The sequence below is a fragment of the Camellia sinensis genome, chromosome 1 (assembly GCF_055761805.1).
Source record: "Camellia sinensis isolate YWXY chromosome 1, ASM5576180v1, whole genome shotgun sequence".
Classification (NCBI taxonomy): Eukaryota; Viridiplantae; Streptophyta; class Magnoliopsida; order Ericales; family Theaceae; genus Camellia; species Camellia sinensis.
In genome coordinates this window covers 20,247,625-20,255,414 of record NC_138961.1, presented here as the reverse complement: position 1 = coordinate 20,255,414, position 7,790 = coordinate 20,247,625, and the positions used below count along the sequence as shown (strand labels likewise).

Sequence of the window (7,790 nt, the reverse complement as noted above, 5' to 3'; positions counted from 1 at the left end):
TCTCTTATAGGAATGAAATCCTATAACAACAAAAACAGAGGGAAACATGTATATTATTTTGTATATAATATATATCAACATATAGAAAAAATGGTATAATAGTCCAATAAAAAATATAAATCAGGAAAAAAGGACCTTATGGAATAAATGTATAAACACATGGGACTAATTAGGTTATAATTTTTCTCTGTGGACTTATTGGGATAGAACACCTCTAGATGGGATTTATAAATAAAAAACTCTTCTAATTTTGTCATAAAAATCAAAAGAAGTTAATTTTTTTTAGACTAAATTTTTAATTTAATAAAAAAAATATTTTTACCACAAAAAGAAGCCAAATATTTTGGCGCCATAGGAATATTGAACGCACCTAAAGTTGGTGAATGGTGAAAAAAATTATTTTTGTATATTACTCCCGAAAAGAAAAATAAAATGAAAAGTTTTGTTGAGAGAGAGAGAGCTCTTTGAAGCAGATAGAAGGAACGACACAGAGGGAAGAAGCCTGTCGGAAGGAGAACGACGAAGAGAGAGACGAAAGAAACGTACTCACAGCGGAGAGACTTAGCAAAGAAGAAAACACTCTCCCTTCAACCTGGTTTGGAACCTAATTGTTCTTGGGTTAAGAGTTGGAGATTTGAAAAAAAAAAAGTTTTTGATTTGGGGATTTCAATTGAAAAAATAGAGTTTTGATTGAGGACCTAAAAAATTAGTTTTAGGTTCTGATTTTATAAAAGAAATTATTTTGTTGAATCTAAAATTTTAGTGTGTTTGATGAATCTAAAATATGTGATTGTATAAAAATTAATTTATTGAGATGTATAAACAATTAAGCTAATTAATTTAAACAGTAGACTGTAATTCATCCCAAAAATCAATATATAGATGAAACAAATGGTGGAGATTTACATCAAACTTGCTGAACTAGAAACAAAGAGAGAGGTTAGTCATATAGTTCCAAAATTATTTTCACTTCTTTTTTCTTTTTCTTTTTTTTTCATTTCATCGTTGTCTTGTTTAATTTTGGTATTAGAATCTCGATTATTTTTCTATGATTGATTCCCACTATCAGTAACAACTTATGTTAGAGTTTTGTTTAGAATTATTAATGAGATCATGTCAACAGGATACAAACAAAAAAGTTACTCTGCCAAGAGAAATTTACAGCGTTCGATAGCTTGACCTTGTAAGTATTCCACTATAATTAGGACTATGAGTATCATTATTTTGTTTCTACAATGACCGCTGACCATTGGTTGTTACTTTAATAGCATTCTCATCATGAAAAATGGTATTGAGGTGGAATTGTTTTGATGATGCCATATGCCAGAAATCATAGCTTAGATATTATCAAAATTTCTATTAAATTTTTTAACAATCAGGATACCAGGATACTCGAGAAAACCACACCAACGTGGTGGTTGATACACAATCCAGCTATCAGGCTATGTGTAACCAAACTTATTTTTTATTTCCAAAACAAAATTTTAAACCGTAATTTTATAGTTATCTATCTAATGCAGTTCTTCCTTCCAAGCTTCAGATTGCATTGTAAAATGACACAAAATGCGTCAGTGGCAGGGATTACAGACGATGCTCTTTTCTAATTGGCACTATTGAGTGACCTAATGTGCAGAGTCTCACATAACTTAGTCAAATTGTTGATCAGATTCATTGGCATGTAAACATTTTCCACTCTGTTGATATAAATTTTTATATAATGCTTCATGGTCTTAAGCTATTCAATATGGTCTATTTGATTGGTTAAAGTTTCTTTTGAAATATATATATATATATATATTTACATGTGATTCATTTTAGAGTCATGTTAGATTTTGTTGGACCTTCATTTAGTTCTATTTCGTTCATAATACATGTGAAAAATTAATCTATTATAAATTTATGAGGAAATAAAGTCTTCTTCTTCTTCCTTTTTTTTTTTTTTTTAAAATTTTTTTTTTGAACTTCTTGATGTCACATATGAGTGTATTTCATTCTAATGGATCGGGAATGCTATTTGATATATTGACTCAGAATTTCTAGTAAATTAATATATTTGGGAGTTCTGCAGCCTCAACTCTATTTTAGTGCCCCAGCAAAGATGCCTATTCCCCTCTTAGTTTCTAATTACTTATTAAATTATATATATATATATATATACATTGCAGCTCTATTTTCTTTTTTTCTTTTTTATTTTTTAACAAACCCTTGTCGCATGGTCCTCTCATCAATTTCATAAATCTCTCTTCATAGTCTATCATAATTGGATTGGATAGTGAACAATTTTGGATTTATCTTTCAGAATACAAATCTTTTCAATTTTGTTTATGGAACTAGTGAATTTATGAATTTGGAAGGCACTTAGATTGATTATTTCATAAGAATCTAAAGAACATCTAAATTCATGTAGTTCACTAAGCTTGCTAATAATGTTTAGGAAGACGTCTTAATGTAGTTCACTAAACTTGCTAATAATGTTCAGAATACAAATCTTTTTCTTTTTCTTTTTGTGCGGCTAATGTGCATTATGTGATGCAGGTTCCATCTTACATTGGTTCTTATTGCAACAGGATGCTACTGAATGATGTAAGTTTGATTTTTAGTTGAACTTTCTTCTTTTAGCAACAAAATCAAAATATGAATTATTACTTATCCAAAAAAAAAATTTATCCAAACTTGAATGTCAAGTTTAAAACAATGAATTCATGTTTCATGTAGGTAATTATGGAGGACTGCAGTACATATGCATTTAGGCTCCGATTGCTTGAGACATCACAATCTTAGAACTTGAAATTAATGTGATGCACATAGTAGAGCCACAGGGGCTGACGATTACAAGCTAACAATCCATAATTCTATTTAGGAAATTTAACTGACTAAGATTTTGAATCACAAAAAAGAAAAGGAAACCTCCACATCGTTGAGGCATAAGGACTCAAGATCAATAACCTTTTCATTATGGAATCCTATTTATTTTATGATGAATACATGCGTATCAACACAGATACTAGAATCAGAAAATACTTGGTATAGCTCATTTTTAGCAAAGTGTGTCATAAATATCTCAAAACTTTACAATTTGCATATCCAAGAAGTGTTCCACAAGTATCAATTGAGCTGAAAAGTATAATCTATAGAATAAAGAGATTATTGTATAAAAAATTTCATAACAAAGAGATCAATTTCTTAGCTAGATAATTATGTTATAGGGGAATTCCCTAAGTGGACATACTTCTTGGTAAAGTATAGTAACTTTAATATAACAATTTTTATAAAAGAATATATGTTTGAAGAATTAGGAAGTATTGGAAACATGCATAGGACACCCAATTTGGGAACTAGTTCAAAAAAAGCTAATGGAGGGCCAAATAGTTAAACAGCTATAGAAGTGCCTAAAAACTAAAACACCCGACTTGGGAGGGACCATTATAACTGGTAGGAACTTACGGCACATGCATAAGATGCACTATTTGTGTATTAGACAAAAAAATGATTTTTTTCATACTTAAGCTTCAAAAAGGGCTATTGAAGGGCTAAATTATCACATAACTACGAATGTGTATGGGAATCAACACAAACACATTGGAAGGGACCAATATAACTTGTAAGAAGTTACGACACATAAATGGGATGTACCATTTGTGAATTTGCCTAAAAAACACTTTTTTTCCATAATATTAGAAAAAGTCCGTTGGATGAGTATATTATCAAACAACTACGAATGTATATGAGAACTAACACAAAAACCTTAGGAGGGACCAATTTAACTTGTAGGAACTTATGGCACTGTGCACCATTTGTGAATTAGCCTGAAAAATGCTTTTTTCCTATACTTAGGCTTGAAAAATGGCCAACGAATGGCAAAATTTTCAAATAGTCATGAATGTCATTAGAACCAACACACACCACAAGAATAACCAATATACCTTTTAAAATTTATGGAATATGCACGGGATGCATCATTTGTGAATTAGATTAGAAAATCAGTTTTTAAATAATTAGGCTTGAAGGCCAAATCGTCAAACAGCCACGAAAGTTCCCTTGATTTAGCTCAAATACCTTGAGAAGGACCCAATGTTACTGTAATAACCCCGACCCATGATTAACGCTAATTCATGTTTAAGTATGCCAAATAAGTAATTAAGAATGAATCCTGAGTTAATTATATGTGCATTGCATCATTTTGTGTTTATATCTGTTTGACGTAGAAAGATCTATTTATGTTTTAGTTTCGATTTGCGAATTGAAGGCCTTATTGGCATCCAATTTAGAAATTGACTTGATTTATATGTTAATTAGGATTCATAGAATTTTATGGTAAGTTTAATTAAAATCTGATTTGGAACGATTAAATTAGAATAATTAATGCTACTTAACTTAGGTTAAGCCAATTACTTAAATGCCACTAAGTGGGCTTATGCAAGACCACTTCTACACCTTATTACATGTTTTTGACACTCTCACTTCCCATTTTCAAGCACCAAACGTGAGGGAGAGAGAGTGAGGGAAGAAAAATTGAACTCAAACCAAGGAATTGCTAGGAATTGTTGACATTTGAAGAAGATTTGAGAGTTTTAACTTCAACTCTTGTGAATTCAAGTCTCTAGGTAAGGAATCAAACTCTTAATTGTGTAATTGAATTAGACTTTACAAGACTTCAAGTGAATTAGGTGAATTCATGAAGGAATTGCACTAGATTGAGTAGAATTGAGCATACCATGCATGCATGTTCTTTTCTTCACAAATTGGGCATGATTTCAAAGAATTTCTTTCATGCATATGTTCATCTCACCTATGTTTTGAGAATTCATCGAGTGTGTTTGGTTTGTGTTTGTAGAATAGTTTTTGAGATAAAAAATACGAAAACTTGTTTGGTTTGTCTTTTTTCAGAAATGGTTTTGGAAAATTGTTTTGGGGAGAGAGTTTTAAAAAAATGATTGATTTGATGTGTATGAGAGAGAGAGTGATTTTAGAAAGTAGGTAACCAAACAAAATTTTGAGATTTTTTTTGAAAAAATTTGTTTGGTTTGATTATTCTTGAAAATTTGTTTGTAGAGAATTTTTCCTAAAAAATTTTCTGAAAAACAAACCAAACAAGGCCATCATGTTTTGCATCCTCTCATTCCATTTGATCATGATTTGGAGACTTGAAACTCAAATCATTTCATGCATGTTATGTTTTTGGAAAATCCATAAAGTTTAAGTTGAAATTGTGAACAATTGGCATGCTTTTAGGCATTGATTTCATGAAATGATCTTTAAATTATGATGTTTTGTGAGTTTCTAAATGTTTTCCAGAATTTTGGCCCAAGAGGATGAGTTTTGGGGTGTTGAATTCATATTTTGAACCTTGGGAGCAAATCTGGAAAACCCAAAATTTTGCTTTCACGCTCAAGCGAAGGATTCTAGGCTCGAGCGACCACCTTTATTTTCGCACTTCCGCTCGAGCGACAAAAGGTTGGCTCGAGCGTAAATTGCATACTCTCAGAAGTTTGCGTGTTTGGAAGCACGCTCGAGCGACAAGACTTGCGCTCGAGCGAGGACTTGTGTCTCACACTCGAGTGATCGTCGAGTGGAAATTGCACGTAACCAGAATTTTTTCACATTTTACAGACCGCTCAAGCGAAGTGTGTGCTCGAGCGACCACTCACATTCGATAGGTTTGCTCAAGCGAAGAAAGCTGCGCTCAAGCGAGACCCCTGTTTTCAGCAAGTTTTTGAAAAATATTTTCAAGTGCAATTTTGTAACCTTATTCCATCCTAGGCATTCCTAGGCCATGATTAAGACATCATAATGGGGTTAAAGGCTAGAAACACACGAATAAGCTTTGTTCAATTCGAGCGTGTGTATTCAACGTATGTATCTATCATGTTATGTAGGTCACGAACCTCAAGATAAGTTATTTACCTACTCTACTCGTCTATTTGGACCCACCGGTTATCTGTGAGTAATAACTCTGTAAAGTTATGTTTAACTTTAATTATTTTCTGATGATATGAAATGATAAATTTTCTGAAATGCTATGTTTTGTATGAATGAATGATTGTCTAATTTTCTTTGAAACGTAATTGTGGTATCCTTAGCAGAGGCCCTCGCCCAGGGGACATAATACTATGGCTTATAGTCATGAGGCCCTAGCCGGGGGATAATACCGCGGCCCAGGCCCCCGCCAAGGGGAAACAATATCGTGGCACAGCCCCTCGCCCGGGGGAAACAATACCGTAACCGATATATGAGATATGTTACCCGGTACTGGAGGTTCTAATATGGAACTTGATATGCTTGACCAAAGAGATATGTTTATGCTAATGGATGTACTACACATGATTTGAATATGAATAAGACTATGACTCTGTTTCTGCTACCTGATTATGATTCTGATTTGCTATGAGATTTGAAATTTGTTCCGGGCATCATTCATTAAAATCTTTACTCTGATATTATTCACTGAGCTCCAGTTCACTGTATTATTTATGTATGTAAGTGAACAAGCACGTGACCTGGCCCAGAGTTGATGGCCTATGTTTTAGTTTTGTCAGCCAACCTTTGTGCTTCCCGAGGAGGTTCCGAATGAAGTCAAGTTTGTGATTGTTTTTGCAATCATATCAGACTTTGTTTGTTTTGTTGAGTTTTGGACAAGATGCCTGGTATTATACTTCCAAGAGTGATATGTAAATGTTTTATCTTTTGACATTACTTGTAAGTTCATAAAAGTTTTAAATTATGCGTCTCATGTATGTCTTCACAACTCAGTGGACTATGGATATTATGAATAGTTGCTTCCGCAGCTCTTATTTATATGTTAATCCGTCAAGAGGCCTTTGGTAATCTCAGAATTACTGGCCGATTACGATACTAAACTCATAGGGGCAGGTTTGGGTCGTGACAGTTACTTGTAGGAACTTATGACACATGCACAAGATGCACTACTTGTGTATTAGATACAAAAAGATGTTTCGTACTTGTGATTAAAAAAAACCCCTTAGATTGCTAAATTGTTAAACAGTCACAAATGTGTCCAAGAACCAATACAAACTCCTTGGGAGGGACCAATATAAGTTGTAGAAACTTACGACAGGTGCATGGGATGTATAAATTGTCAATTAGCCTAAAAAATAGTTTTTCCTCCGTACTTGAAGCTTCAAAAATGACTGTTGAAAGGCCAAATTATCACACAACCACAAATTTGTATAGGGACCAACAGAAACACCTTGGGAGGGACCAATATAAGTTGTATAAACTTACGACACATTATCACCATTTGTGAATTAGCTTTAAAATTAATTTTTTGTTCCCATAATCTTGAAAACAATCCGTTAGAGGGGATAAATTGTATGATTGATCTAATTGTGAATTAATTAGATACTAATATTTTTAATTGTTTGTATAATTGATTAGTTACTAAAGTTTTTAATTTATTTTTTTGCAGATTGGATTGTGGTGGCATTTTTACTTGCAACAATGATCTAATTTGCTTGAATGTTCATTTTTGTTTGATAAGGACACATACTTTGTAGAGTTGCATTAGTTATTGTTAGATGTTTTGTGGAATTGCACTAGTCATAATTGTTGGATATTTTGTGGATATTGCACTATTTTGTTGTATTAGGATGAAATTATTTGTAATGAATGAATATTTTCATTTTGTTAATTTATAAATGTGTTGATTTATAGCAGGTTATGTTAAATTGTGATGGAATTGTTATATTAAACAGGTTTCAACATGAACAGGATTATATTTGTTGGATTAAAATTCAAATTTTGATAACAATAGGTATATAATATGGAAAAAA

The 7,790-nt window shown here is 32.3% G+C and overlaps 1 long non-coding RNA gene across 2 annotated transcripts; it reads left to right on the top strand.

Annotated features, from left to right (window-relative positions):
- Positions 1 to 399: 399 nt before the first annotated feature.
- LOC145792290 (uncharacterized) lies at positions 400 to 6,015 on the top strand. Of its 2 annotated transcripts, none has more exons than XR_014331684.1 (3): positions 400 to 1,183; positions 2,536 to 2,583; positions 5,296 to 6,015. It is a non-coding gene; the product is annotated as an uncharacterized LOC145792290 (long non-coding RNA). The 2 variants fall into 2 exon arrangements; XR_014331686.1 differs by having other exon boundaries at positions 434 to 1,678.
- The last annotated feature ends 1,775 nt before the right edge of the window (positions 6,016 to 7,790 follow it).